This window comes from Perna viridis, chromosome 14 (assembly GCF_037379345.1).
Source record: "Perna viridis isolate PV_CMFRI_1.1 ecotype Kerala chromosome 14, ASM3737934v1, whole genome shotgun sequence".
NCBI classification, from domain to species: domain Eukaryota; kingdom Metazoa; phylum Mollusca; class Bivalvia; order Mytilida; family Mytilidae; genus Perna; species Perna viridis.
The window spans coordinates 30,023,385-30,038,563 of NC_142458.1; the positions used below are offsets into that span (position 1 = coordinate 30,023,385).

Below are 15,179 nucleotides of genomic sequence, written 5' to 3' on the forward strand. Positions count from 1 at the left end.
AAACTAAGGACTACTAGCAGTTAACTGACATGCCAGCTCCAGACCAGTTAAAACCGACAACTGTATTCTTTATGAATGAAAACAATTTAACTTGTTTATTAATTTCAAAGTTGATTTGAATTAATTTCCAGCCCTTTGTACAAATTTAAATTGTTATTCATAGGTATCATTGAATATATCAAGAACTCAATTAGCCGGGATAGGTATTAACTATTGGCTAGACATTTCGTCCTATTTACTTTATGAAACGAATTATTGACAGCTGTTCACGATGCCAAGTGGCTAAAAAAAGATGCAACCCGAGTTGTCGACGTCGCTATATTCTTAACATGTATTTTTCATTCTAAAAGTGTTTGCTATGCATTTAATATGATATGATACTAGACGAAATGTTGATTTTCCTGGGAAACAACTCACTTTTTAAATATTTTTATTCCTTTAAAAACTCGTTAAATTTCTTTAGCAGAGTTCACTGTGCACGAGTCAATAAAACATGTATACACAAAACTTGTATATGTCTGCTTGCATATTCTAAAATTGCATCCAAATTTGTTAACAAGGGAGACTTACGATTTTCATATTTTTCTTTCCTTCTAATTTTTTCATTTACTCGATGCCTTCAGGTTAATAAATGTCAAAAGATCCACAAGAAAAAACTACAATATATGTTTTGTAAAACACATGAAGAAACGTACGTTCGTCGTATGTTTATTGTACGTTTAGGACAAACGTTAAAAGCGTATGACACGTATGTTAGGTCTAACAATTTAATTAAAGTTGATAATTAATTCAAAATAAAACCATGCGATAAATATTTTAAAGGTAAATTACATGGGGTGGTTTTCTCATGATTTTGGAAAACACTTTTGTGCTTTTTGGGTCAAAAACTATATATTAATTTCAAAGCGAGCAAAAACACGTGTTTTCTTTCTAAAAATATAAAATTAAAAACAAGAAACCATATGCAATGTGTCCGAAAAAATATCTACATATACAGTTGTGTGATTGGTCTATTTTCTTCTTTTAATGTAGTCTCTTTTAATTAAATTTAGGTGCAGCAGTTTTTAAACCATTTGAAGACTTTCTGGTGCTTAAAGTTTATCCTGAGTCACGATCGAGTCACGATTTTTGTCTTTCAGATCTTTACTATCTACATCATACGGTATTTCATATCACGAAAATAAACTGTGCAGTGCACTTATGATAGGGTTACATTTTTAAGTCAAGGTAAGCAAATGCATAGGACACAATGTCATGTACCTACTTAAGGCATGTATTTAGCACACACAAAAGCAACTTCCGGTGGAAAATATTTTGAATGGTATATTATTTAAGGTCGACAACGAATACATTTTCATCTTCATTATTACTAAATCCCATGCACAAAATCAATTAAGTAGAAACAAATTATTCTTGACAAAAAACTTATGCATTATTTATTAGTAAATGTCCTATTCTATAGAAACGACATTTGAATATTTGAAATATTTCAAAACGCAATACTGTATTTGATTGAAACATTCTTTAAACTAGTGTAAAACTTTTTCAGACGTCATGTTTCAAATGCATGTCATGTTTTCAAATAAAAGGAAGCAGTGCATGTAAAAGTGTATGTCACTTCAGAGAAAGATCCCCAGAGGCTCACCCAATCTAATGAAAAAGCGAGTACTTTTTTTTTTACTTTAGGAAACCGAAACAGGAAAACGCTAAGATAGGAATGTAATTTAATAAATAGCATCCAACTTTAGTAATATAGATTTTTTCACTTTAATTATTGCCTATCATCCTTTATTTTATGTTATTTCGTTTTTGTTTTTTTGTTTATTTTTGTTTTTATTTTGTTTTTATTTTTTGTTTTTATTTATTTTTTTTTTTGTCGTCGCAATCGACGTCGTATGTACTTTGAAAATACAGTAAGTAATGTCCCTTCGGATAGTTAATTGTTAAATAATTTTACCTCGAATTGATGTTAACATTTCAGTTTACTTCTACACATTTAAATCTTCTATTTGATTTCACTTCTCCGATTACATTTCTTCACTTCTTCATAATAAATCTTACATACACCAGTTATAATCTAATTTCAGAGCACTTCGCCACTCTCCGATGCATTTTGATGTTCAGTCATGTGACACATTATACACAAGCGAAGCAGTATTTAGTTTGTTTCAGTTCTTTAGTGCAGATAACACCATATAAGATATTTCTTTAATCAAACTGGTGAAGTATGCATTCAAAAACAAAAAAACGTATGATCAAATTGAAAAACCCGATGCAAGAGCTGCTATATCCGAAGTTGTGGCTGTATGCGGAATAGGATACTGTCATCCATTCTGGCTGCAGAGATGTGCAAATACAAATCCGTACTCTACATCGTACGGATTTGCAGTGCTTATGACAAGCGCTTTGGGAATCTATATCTCATCCCAGATCACAACACTAGAGAAACAGTTCGATTTGTCGAGTTCTCAGAGTGGGTTCATACTCAGTTGTAATGATATAGGGTTTTTGATTACTGTTTTATTTGTGAGTCACTATGGAATCAGGTAAGTTGAAAAGCCTATTTCTTAAATTATTCTGGAATCACTGAAAAAGTAAAAAAAAAAAAGAACTATATAATGAATGATATACATGTCATTGACTTTTATAGGTTTCGTTACAAGTATGGGCATGATAAATATCATTAGTTAAATTCGTTGATAATAGACAAGCCAACACTAAGTATTCTTTCAATAGATAGCTCCTTTAAAACTTAACCCTTCAAAATGAACAAAAACAACAAGGATATTCTAAGAAATTAATAGTACTGTGTTTGTTCTTCACGACATTTACAGCCTCTGTCTTTTTGTTTAGATCCCATATTCCACGAATATTAGCTGTTTTCACGATAATATACGGAATATTTGGAATAGCAACAAGTTTTCTACGAATATTTGCTGAACATGATATGCCAACAGTGGTTGAAGACGACATTCTAATATCCAATAAAACACATAAATCATACTTGTGCCTCCCTCAGAGGAGCAATTCTAAAGAATGTGAAACAAAAATTCAAAATAAAGATGATAGCGCTTTCAGCTCAAACGTAGATGCAGCATTTGTTTTGTTTTGTATATTAATGGGAATCCAGGGTTTAGGGAAATCTCCAAGAAGTTCTTTAGGGACTTACTACATTGACAACAACGTACCAGACAGAACGCAAACCGGGTTTTATTTAGGTATGATTTTGTTAGATTAATTCAACATATCCAGATCTAAAATGATTCATCGTGTATTAGTTTATAATAAAAAAAAATACTTTGGTTGCACAACTGTTTTTATCAATCATAGTGTTTTACTTTTGTTTTTTCATTTGTTACGTTTTTTGGTTTTCTTATTTCCCTTACGCTCAATAGAAATCAAACTATATACCTTCATCATATTTCATAAATAACATTCACATAATTTAGGTTGAATTATGCAATCTATTGGTGCAATTTTGTTAGGTTTTCAGTAGGTAAAACATTTTCTGAATTGTAAATTTAAACGATTTAATGAAAAACTGTATATATAGCTGGTGTCAAATATAAAGATATAATCTCTATAAACAATTTATTTATCAACTTTAAGCATTAAAGCTTAAGATTAAAATCATTACATGTACGTTTCATTTTTAACAAAGGATATGTTAAAACGATTACACTACCGGTGCACCTGGTCCGTGCTCCACGTTTTAGTGGAGTCCGAGTTGTTAATTTACTTTTGTATCTGTTTGAGTATTATTTTGATTGTATCATGTTCTTTGTTGTGTTTGTCTATTTTTCATCTCTGGTGTTTGTCCTTGGATTAAGTTCTTTTGATTTCTACTCGAATCTTAGCTCCCTTTATTGCTCTTCGAAAGATTCTGAATATTGCAATATTACCATGAGAAGATTTTTTTCGCAAATTACAGAATTTTTTTAAGTATGCTACCGGTATTTCAACCTTAAACCACTTTATTTTTTTTTCTCAGGTATTTCAACAACAATGGGACCATTTGTTGCGATTACACTTGGAGGAATTTTTGGTAAAATTCCTGTCGATTTGAAAGGTATACATTAAATCCGAACTATATACACAGTTAAGGGAAGATTCGATTCGACAACTTACATTTCTTAAATAAAATATAATGTCTTTTTTTGACACTTTTAAAGGGCATTTTCTAATTGACGTTTTGTTTTTAGAGACCAGTATCGACCCTACAGACCCCAGATGGATCGGTGCTTTGTGGCTTTGATTCTATGTATTTGGTGCCCTGTCCATTGCAGCAGCAATACCAATGATTTTCTATCCAAAATGTTTAGTAGCTATAGAGCAGGAAGAAGTGGATATTGTCAATGACAAACCAAATTATAACATATTAAAAGGTACGTTTGTCGAGAGGTGTCTGATATAGGTTGTGTCACTGTGTCATATTATCTGATAAAAAGTCATACAATGCTGACACATACAAACACTCACACTAAAAACTGTGTCTTTCTCTATTATCATTGTCTTGTTGCTTTATGAGTATGTGTTGATGTTAATAGTTTGCACATTTATTAAGCTAATAAGTCATATCTTAACCTTTCATCCTACGAATAACTTTAAACTTTCTGGTGTCTATTTTTGGTTTTATGGTTGTTACTGTGATAATATGAATATCATTTCTGTATTTCAGATGTCCCAAAGGCAATATTCAGAATTGTAAAGCGACCAGTATATACCTTAACACTCATTGCTATGGGTATCTATTTCTTTGCTGTCATGGGTGGTGTTTTGTTCGGTCCGATATACATAGAAAACCAATTTTATATAACGACTTGGGAAGCTAATCTAATTCTAGGTAAGTATACATATCTCAGCTTTGCTGTCTCCTGTTTTGTAGAGTAATCAAGGGAACCAAGGTTATAGCGGTAATCAAAAGAATGTAATCTAGGGACAAAGACCAGACATGGAAAACAGACATAACACAACAAAGAACATAAAGTAACTAAAATCATACATACAAAGTAAAAAAGCAAATGAGCATGGACCAGGTGCACCGGTAGGGTAAGCGTCCTCTGCTTTTCTAGAAACACACGCCGAGTTGCTCATAAAAAGTCAAGTCCAAGGTAGACAAACGAGGAAAGGAAAACTATGACCCGTTGAATAAATCAGTTTTCATGGTGCAGATGGATACACCATAACGATCCACGAGTTCATGATGACAACCATAAAACTTCTGTAGTGATGACTTCAATCTAGTAGCAACATAACCTTGTTCCAGAAGCCTAGAGTTCTAGCGCGATACAAAAAGTCTATGTAGTTTTGGCAAGCTCTGGCATAACACATGACTTGTGATATGAACACTCCGAAGGGATGATGCCACAGATGAAAGGAAAGTTGATAGTTCTGAATGAAAAGTCATCACGTTTGTCGTAAAGTTTGGTCAATAGTTTTCCTTTACCATCGACTTCTAAGTGCGGATCAAGATATGAGGCTGACTTCACAGTGTCAGTAGTATTCTTTATCTCAAGTTCTTTTGGGTAGATGCGATGTATCAAATCCCCGACATTAGGATTGTTTAAAGATGATACGTCATCTATATAGCGGAAACTGAGATTGAAGGATCTAGCAAAACGATATTCTTTCTTTCTGATCAGATCAGCTATAAAGTCAGCCTCATAAGAGTGAAGGAATAGGTCAGCAAGTAAAGGAGCACAATTTGTTCCCATTGGAATGCCATCCGTTTGTTGAAAAACACCTCCATCACACTGGACAAATATGTTGTCGATTAAAAAATTCCAGCATTTAGTAAACATCTTCCTCTGTATATTTGGAAGATGATTTGGAATTATTTCTTACAAAGTATGAGGAATCTCTACCAAGGACTATATATTTGTATCTAGGTGTACCATCTTTTTTAGAAAAACAACGATGTATAATGTTTTCAAGTCGGATTTTAACTGAGGATGGGGAATAGAGGTATACAGTGTTGAAAAATCATAGGTTGTAATGCTATTGTATTCATATAATGGCTATGAACTGATTGTCTCCAAAAGATCTTTCTAATTATTCAGGATCCACATTGAATTAATACCACTACGGGAGTATCAAGTGTTGTGGTAGGACTGCAGACCCTCTTTGACAGTTGTGAGTATAGAAGTTAAAAGTTTTGAAAGAGGTTTGATGGTACATTTTACAGATCCAGCTATGAAACGTTGTTTATATGGATACTTGTGGGGTTTAGAAATCCAGTACATAGACGGTAAATCACAATCATCGTCCTTGGTAGAGAGACCAAAACAGGATAGCACAGATTTATGGTTTTCCACAATCTCTTCTTTGGAGAGAGTGGTAGCAGTATAGGTCTTATCACTATTATTATTCTATGTCTACCTCTGATAATAAACATTGGATGTAAAACGTTTTGCAGACAAAAGCAATGTTGTTTTGTGCTTTGTCTGCTCGTACGACAACATATTTTTCATGTATTGTAGACAATGGTTTTGCTACATCGGGGTCTTTGAAAACTACGAGTTGCTAATGTACTTTGTGTGTATTTGTTTGGTTGATTTATGTTCTTTCTTGAGTATGTAATGTTTTCCATGTCTGGTCTTTGTCCATGGATTACATTCGTTTGATTTCCCCTGGAGTCTTGGTTCCCTTGATCACTCTTTTCAACCAACGCACTTGAAAACACCATTTAACAAAATATTTGTGGAGATAGCTTAATATTGTCAAATGATTGTTTTTAGTAAATGGTAAGAATTTCCAACAATCTATAACAATAAGTGAAATGACTTTTTTTATACTGTGTCCTAGATCTGCAGAAAAAGTGAATATTGATTTTTTTTGCTTTGTTTTGTTTTTTGTTTTTGTTTTTTTGTTTTTGCTTTGTTTTGTTTTGATTTTTTTGTTTTTTTTTTGTTTTTTTTTTGTTGTTTGTATTTTTTTGGTGAACATAACTGCACTCTGTCAATGTTTTACTGAAATCATTTATCCTAGTTGAATTGCACGTAAGTGGGTGTACGAATATGTGTACCTTAAATGCTGAAACTATTTTGTGTGTTTTTTCTTATGATGTTGTAATTTGAAGTACAAAAAATACGATCTTTCACAGTAATAATGTTTGAAAGAGTAATCAAGGGAACCCAGGTTATAGCGGAAATCAAAAGAAGGTTCGACAATGCAAGTTTTAATTATTTTTTATTCACAAGCCCATTGCTAGGAATATGTTTTACTTCCCGCTCTAAGCCCACCGTTCTAGAAAAAAATGAACATGAACTATAAAGTTGCAACCTATCAATATATAAGTTCCTGACTATTTACGCTAATTAAGTCTCATTTTTCCATAGGTTTACAAAACGTAATCACAGCAACACTTGGTACTTTCATCGGAGGATATTTAACGAAAAGATTCAAGCTAAACCGACAGGGTTGTATAAAAATGGTGATTGCAGTAACATTTATCACGACGTTACTGGGGTCTCTAAACTTTTTGTTTGGATGTGAAAATCAAACCATCCACGGCAAAAAAAATACGTGAGTTATTACAGTTTTCTTATTCATTAGCCAAATGTTGAAAAATCTAAAATGTCTATTTGAAAAACAAATGGAAATAAAATAATCGGTTAAGAACATATCCAATATACTGTAAACCGTGACATTTTTATTTTCGATATTTTCGCAGCTAAATTGTTGGACGAAAATAAAGATGTAGTGAAAATTTATTTTCAACGATCTTTATTATATGATGCGGGGTATTTAAACTGCACGAAAGTAGATTGATCACAGAAGTCGCGAAAAAAAGGATGGCACGAAAATTTCTTAATTCACGGTTCTCATTAGAGAATGAGTAAACTCGAAGAAAAAATTACGTAGGCAGAACTACAAAAATCATGCAGAATCACAGGTACAGGGAAATACAAATAGCAATATTTGTTTAACTTGTAAAATTAAGGTCAACAATATGATCTTTTAAACTTTAAAAGTAGGTTTGGTTCGTTTGACATAAATTGAGAATAAATTGGTTATCATTAGAAGACAGGTGTTGAGTGGAAAGCAATGATTCGGGTGTATTTTTTAATTTTGTATTCTCTTAGTATCACATGGCAAATTAAATTGTATAAAACACAACTTCTTTTCCAGACAGAATAAATTTCGGCTGTAACTGCGAGGAAGTAAGCTATATGGGTGTTTGTGACGAAAATGGAAAGACTTTTTTCTCCCCGTGCCATGCTGGATGCTTAAATAAAATTTCAGCAAATGTACGTCACTTCAATTGTTAACTATCAAATTGCAATATGTGTTCCCCTCAAAGTTACCAAAATTAAGTTTTGACGACGTTAACGTTTCTATTGTTTGGTAGCTATCTTTGTGTGAGTGAAGACATGTCTAATTCTTTATACATCATTTGCATAATTCATTTAAGTTCCGTTTTACCTACTTGAGCGGTCTTTATATCATTTATAATTTATATTCAAATTTATATGAGAAACTGACAAAGATCTATTTGTCACTGCCTCGTTATTTGATGTGATTGAGACTATATTGATTTTTCTTTGTACGAACAGTGAATGTTTTCTGTTGATGAGTAATATTTCTTGATACCTGTAAAACAATAAGCAGTAGAAGTTTAAGGAAGAAACCATCTGATTTGCGGGATACATTATTATTTTCCTTCTTTTTTGTTACATTTCGATTCATGATAAACCTTTTGATTTTTTACCATGTGTCTTGTACAGGTTTTGTATTGTCTTTACCAGACAATTATCATGTTCTTATTCCATAAAAAATCTTCTGAACGCTCAAGATCAATCCCCTAGCTCATTCTACCAACATAAAAATTACTGTAATGGCAAGTTAATGAGTTTCGTTTCTTTTTTTCTTATTTTCTTTTTTCAGTATATTTGGAAATTCAGACCTTTAACAATTTTTAAAAATGTATTTAACGCCTACAGAGAAGGTTAATTGTTTAAAAACAATTTTTTAAGGCCAATGTGTTCAAAAACAATCATTTTGTTTACCTTAAACGACGAATAAGAAGTAAAGATCCAGTTTGAAAATAATTTGCACTTTTTTTTTAATTTCATACGGATTTTCTAGACATCTTCCAACTGTACTGAAACAGATACTGGGACAGTAACTACTGGGATGTGTGACACAGACTGTCCGTACCTAATCCCATATATAGCCGTACAAGTCTTCAGTACATTTCTTGGGACATTGAATATAATACCGGTTTATATAATAATACTCAGGTATGTATATGTACCATGTATTTTATCACCTCATTGTTTATTCCGATGATGAGATTTATTGATTGATCAAGTCCCTTTTAGTCTTTGATTTTCGTCGGCGGCCAATTTTTTGGGAGTACTGTTTGGATTTGAAACATGATCGTATACTTTTGACAGAGCAATCATTGAAACCAAGATTCTATCGAAAATCAAAGAATGTAATCCTGGGACAAAGACCAGACATGGAAAACAGACAAACACAACAAAGAACATATAATAAATAAAATAATACATAAAAAGTAACAAATGTAAATGAGCAACTCGAACTCCTCTAGGAACTGGGGGCATGGACCAGGTGAACCGATAGGGTAAGCGTCCTCTGCTTTCCTAAAAATACCCGCCGAGTTACTGAGACGGCACCTGTTATATTATATTGAGATCGATTTATCTGTTCCTGATTCCTGTTCCAGTATTAAGTTATACTGGTCCCTGCATTAACATGTTTAATGTAATGAACGAACCCAGGCTACATTATGTATACAAAAAAGGTTGAGACCTAGGTTATTGAAATTTACTACATATTTTGTACAATATCAATTTAGTCCAGACAGTTACTTTACATTTTTATTTTTTCACCACTTTGAGCAGACTAAAAGTAAATTGGCTGACCCAACTTGACAAGTAATTTATTGTCAGTCATGTATTTATTTAAATTTCAAGGCATTTCTAAAGGTATGCAACTTAACTATCATAATATGAAATGAGGTATATGCAAATAAATTCATTTAAATTAATGAAAATGGAAAAAGGCTCATTTCATTCACAGACACTTTTTCGAGTTTTGTTGTATGCATATTACATGTACTTCTATTTACTTACCACGGTTCAAGATTCCTATTAAGAATTCTAATCGTTTCTTTCTGTCAATGCATACAGTGCACGATTCAATGTAACTTTTAGATCGTAAACTAAGCTACAGCGTATTTGATGATTGCATGATTAATGAAAATTTAAATGATGCATTATAAGATGGTATCTCCAATTTTAAAATGTCTCCTTTCTGTGCCTTACATGTTGCTTATAACCTCTCTTTTTCTTTTTGGTTGTTTTTATCCATATAAAAATCTTAGACCGATTAAAATATAGTTTGGGACCAAGTATAATTGTAATTATACAAATATGGAAAATCTAAACACTTATCCCACGTTTCTACCAGTCTTATAACAGAATAAAAATGTGTCAACTAAATCAACTAATATTTATCATCACAAAATAAGAACCGGTATTATCAGTAAACCAAACCTGATAACACGGGGCATATGAAAACTTGTCTATACATTTTTTGTGGCTATCTAAATAAGCCATCACATAAAGGAAAATGTTAAACTACTTTCATTATGAAATTGGAACAAGGTTAATGTCATGCATGTACACTCTTTTTGGGTTCTTTGTTTCATTATACATGTACATGTATTATGTCAACTAAAATGCTATAATCCTAACGTAAATTTAATCTGACCTCGAGACAAGAATCATGCAAAATGTGATTCCTGGTTGGAAAGAGTACTAGTTTTTATTTTTAACATTGTGTTCAAATGTTATAGTAAACAGACATTAACATGTGGCTATTCATATAACCCTTATTCTTAGAGGATAAAAATTATGTAGAATGTAGGTAGAATTCAAAATTAAGGGGAGATAAGTCTGTAAATGACACTAATATCCACAGAAGCTATTAGATGTAATATTTTATATGGATTATTTCTTAAGAGCAGACAGATCAGAATGAAAAATTGTACATTCCATAATATATACCTAAAAAGCAACTTAATAACAAAAATAAATATGTGTAGCTTTTTTGGAGTAGTATCAAATACTTCAGAATTTGCATGATTCTTATAAAGTGTACTACTTAAAGATACTTTTAATAGGTGTTTCGATTTTCAGTTCAGCAGATGCATCACATTGTATAAGATTGGAACTGTTATACTGCACTTTTATAAACGAGCTCTCTAGCTTTATTTTTTTTCCAAGCCGGTACTTCGCATATATTTAGACTATGTTATAAGGTTATTGTGGTTTAAAACAAAAACAGTGCCCTCATTTCGAATCAAATCATGGCCATAACATACCACTGCAAGGTTTGATATAAATAGATCGAGGGAAAAAATGTTCAATATCAATAAATAATTGTTCATGAAATTGATATTTATTGATGTATATGCAGTTGTGTTTGTATGGTGATCAAAATACCAATGCATCTTTCAGTTCGTAGAGGTATTAAGACAAGTGTATTGAATCACCTCGACTTATAGTAACTCTGGTTACATTCCTATAATTTGTTATTCGACCTTACTTAGGTCCTTGATACGTTATCCTGCTGCAGGTCAAACGTGACGTTATTAACGAACATTTGCAAAATAATGAATTTGATACTGCCCTTTTTAAGCTCACTTCTAAAACAGGTCTCGGTGAGCTTACGCTATCACTTTGCGTCCGTAAACCTTGCATACTTTGCTATATTCATATTATTCAAAAAAGTTTGGCTGTGTCAATCCTTACATATGGAAGTGAAACCTGGAAAACAACAGTACGAGACAAGGGGAAGCTTGATATATTTTAAAACAGATGCTTGACACAGCAGTTAGGATAAGATGGCCAGAAAAAAAATTTAGAACTACACCATAGAACAAGAACATAAAAATAAGTGATACAATATCACACAGGAAATTGTGATGGATTGGACATGTAACCAGAATGAACAACACCAGTATATATACAACATCTTTGATGTGGCATTTTGAAGGAAAGCGAAAGGTTGGTCGGCCTTAAACAACATGGAAGAGGACTACTGAGCAGCAAGAAAGATCACAACTAGGCTGGAGTAGTTGGATGTCAGCGAGAATTGCAGCGAAGGATAGACACAAGTGGATTTAGTTTATCTGGACCTTATCTGACAGTGGGCACGAAGAGGATAGTTGAGGTGAGATGAATAAATACAAACTACACCTAGACAAATGTTGCTAATATCAAAATATTGATTAAAATGCGGGACATGCATATAATGATTATTTTACATATTGTAACTCACATGTATAGGCTGGATAAGAATTTAAAAGTAATCTTTATGTGATGTTGAGATACAAAATCCACTCAAAATTCATACTCTTTGAATAACATTTTTTCAATTTTTTTCCAAAAACATGGAAATAAAACATGCCTTAAGTTATTGTCCAATTCATCTCAATATCTTTTAGTGAAAAGAATACAAATGTAATTCAAATATCGAAATTATACAGATTCAAAGTAAACATACAATAATATTTAATTTAAGAAAGATTCTCCATTAGAAAATTAAGAATTTCACAGATATAAATGAGTACAAATAACCAGAAGTATATCTTGGTCTCAAATGATCCGGAGAGGTAGCAACCAGCAATGAAACCCTCAATAGTTATATAAATCGGACTTATGTAAACCGACCCCAATAAATCCAACTTATCTGACCGAGCAATGGTGCCAAATCATTTATCAATGTTGTATTGAGTACAACACTTCAAATGTAATGTTTGAACAATACATTAGTATCAATAACCAAATAGTCGAGTTGTACTTAAGGTCAACGTGCTGTGTTCTGTTTATATATCAATATGAGGTTACGTCCAAAATCCAAAGTCCATAATTGCATGACATGATCTCTTGTTGTCGTTGGTTGCAGACGGAAATGACTTCAACTACAACCTGAATATGAATTACTGTATGCTAATTTGGAAACACACGTTCCTTTCGCCTTTTAATCATCACTGTCGACCAATAAGTAACATTATTGATCTGAAAAAGTATTCTCTCTTCGACCCGTGTATTGAAAGATAATCGCCATGAATCGTATTAATAAAGTGCTGGAAGAAATGATTTGTATCATAATTCTTGATTATTGCTGACGTTTTGTTGGCTGTATTCATTTGATACATTGCACTGTCACAACTTCTAAGTATGCCTAGCACGGCAACAATGTACATTGTAGCGCAGTTCGGTAACTCAGTAATCTATTATTTTCCTACCTTGACTGAAACACGCTGAAATCGTAAAGGCTACTTTTCAGCTTCTGACAATATTATAGCTGAAGAGATATACGATTAATGGTTTCTATATAAAAGTCTCTGTTTAAAAAAGAAAAATGCAGCAAGTTAATTCTAATATAAAAGCAGAAATAGTATAACCATCCCTTATCCATACTAATAAGGTATGTACATATTTGGTTTCGTAATACATTCATCGTCATGAAAATTCAAGAGGGTGGAATTGTCAAAAATGATTATTAAATATTTGACATGTATTGCATTGATACTCGTTCTCTTACTTCCGGCATTCTTCTCTGATACAGACATTTGTTTCAATGTTTTACATTTCAGAACCCCATTCTTTTTATACGAATGTTTATGAACTAATGAACTAATTCTGGTCACAGTTAATGTATAAAGAATTACTTATTTTATTTTTTAATCTGAAAACATGATATACCCTGTATTGTCTTTCGTACCTTCGGTATGTTCGGAACTTTATTGTCGCTTTTTTTATTATTCAATTTAAATTTATTTTTTATAAGTATATGCAAATAGGTTTCACGGATAGTTTCATTCATTAGTTCAGAATTTTACAGTACTTTTATGTTACGGTTTGCCATGCATATATCTTTGAGTATATTATCAAGCCATTGTTCATTGTGTTAATTCAAATTCGTTGATTTCTACCCTAAATTACCAGTGAGGGTTTTTATTAAATTGTCCTAATTGGACCATTGCCCTTGCATTAAATCTGGATACTATTTGTCAATTAATCTTGAAACTCTACTCATTGTAAATGGTGTTTATTACATGTATTGTATTACTTTTATTGTATGTACAGATTGAGTTTCTACTTATTCTGATTAATTTGATTGCGTATTCAAAATACTCTTTGAAATAGTTTGTCCGTCAGTGGCTAGATTTCTTTCACGATCAGATAACCTGTAATGTCACAAATAACTGCTTGAGGAATGATAATTATATACATTTTGTACATATTTTATATTCAGTCATATAGTAATAAGAAAGTGTTAATGATGTCTGCTTGTCCTCACATATGATGGTGTAGTGATTCTGACCTAATGACGAAAGTTAATACATTTAATGAGACACGATAATACTCATATATTTCATTAAACAGATGACAAATGATGTGATGCATCACGTATTCGGGAATTCAATCAACATCCCCTCACATCCATCAAATGTTCAATGTACTTACGTCACCCTGCACGTAATTTAGTCAACGGTATGCGGTTATGTGTTGTTCAAAGACGAAAACGATGTGAAGGAAAATTGATGGAAACAACAAACATCATAAACAATCGAATCAAACAAACTAGAGACATTGTGTTGTCTTTTTGGTGCTACTGGGTTTGTTTAGTCCACGGTTTTCTCATCGTTTAAACCTGGCCCGTGCAGGTCCTGGTGTCAAAAGAATAGGCCTGCAGCAGCGCTAAGCTTGTCGTAAAAGGCGACTAAATAGTGCTCAGTAACCTAGCCGGAGGCTAGGCACTCTGCCCGCAGAGCAACTGGGATGTGTACCCCTGGCGTGTTACATGCTGGGGTAAAGATACATAACGATCCACGAGTTCATGATGACGACCATTAAAGTTCTGTAGTGATGACTTCAATCTTGTAGCAACATAACTCTCTTCTAGAAGCCTATTTGTTAGAGTTCTATCGCGATACAAAAAGTCTGCTTAGTTTTGGCAAGCTCTGGCATAACGTATGAGTTGTGATATGAACACTCCATTTGCAGGTGCCGATGGGATGTTGCCACAGATGAAAGGAAAGTTGACAATTCTGAATGAAAAGTCATCAAATTTGTCGTAAAGTTTGGTCAATAGTTTCCCTTTATCATCGATTTCTAAGTGTAGGTCAAGATATGAGG

At 32.6% G+C, this 15,179-nt stretch overlaps 1 protein-coding gene and 1 pseudogene across 2 annotated transcripts in view; both read left to right on the forward strand.

Moving 5' to 3' along the window:
• Positions 1–613: 613 nt before the first annotated feature.
• Positions 614–9,218, forward strand: LOC148598942 (solute carrier organic anion transporter family member 1C1-like; annotated as a pseudogene). The gene is made up of 9 exons (XR_015918356.1): positions 614–623; positions 2,201–2,546; positions 2,854–3,218; positions 3,992–4,069; positions 4,203–4,385; positions 4,679–4,843; positions 7,338–7,524; positions 8,131–8,249; positions 9,088–9,218. The product of XR_015918356.1 is annotated as a solute carrier organic anion transporter family member 1C1-like (transcript).
• A 2,733-nt stretch (positions 9,219–11,951) lies between these two features.
• LOC148598943 (uncharacterized) overlaps positions 11,952–15,179 on the forward strand; it is a 52,641-nt gene continuing 49,413 nt past the window's right edge. Inside the window, exon 1 of the mRNA XM_088561954.1 lies at positions 11,952–12,204. The gene's annotated coding sequence lies outside the window, so the exon portion shown is untranslated. The remainder of the gene's footprint in view (positions 12,205–15,179) is intronic.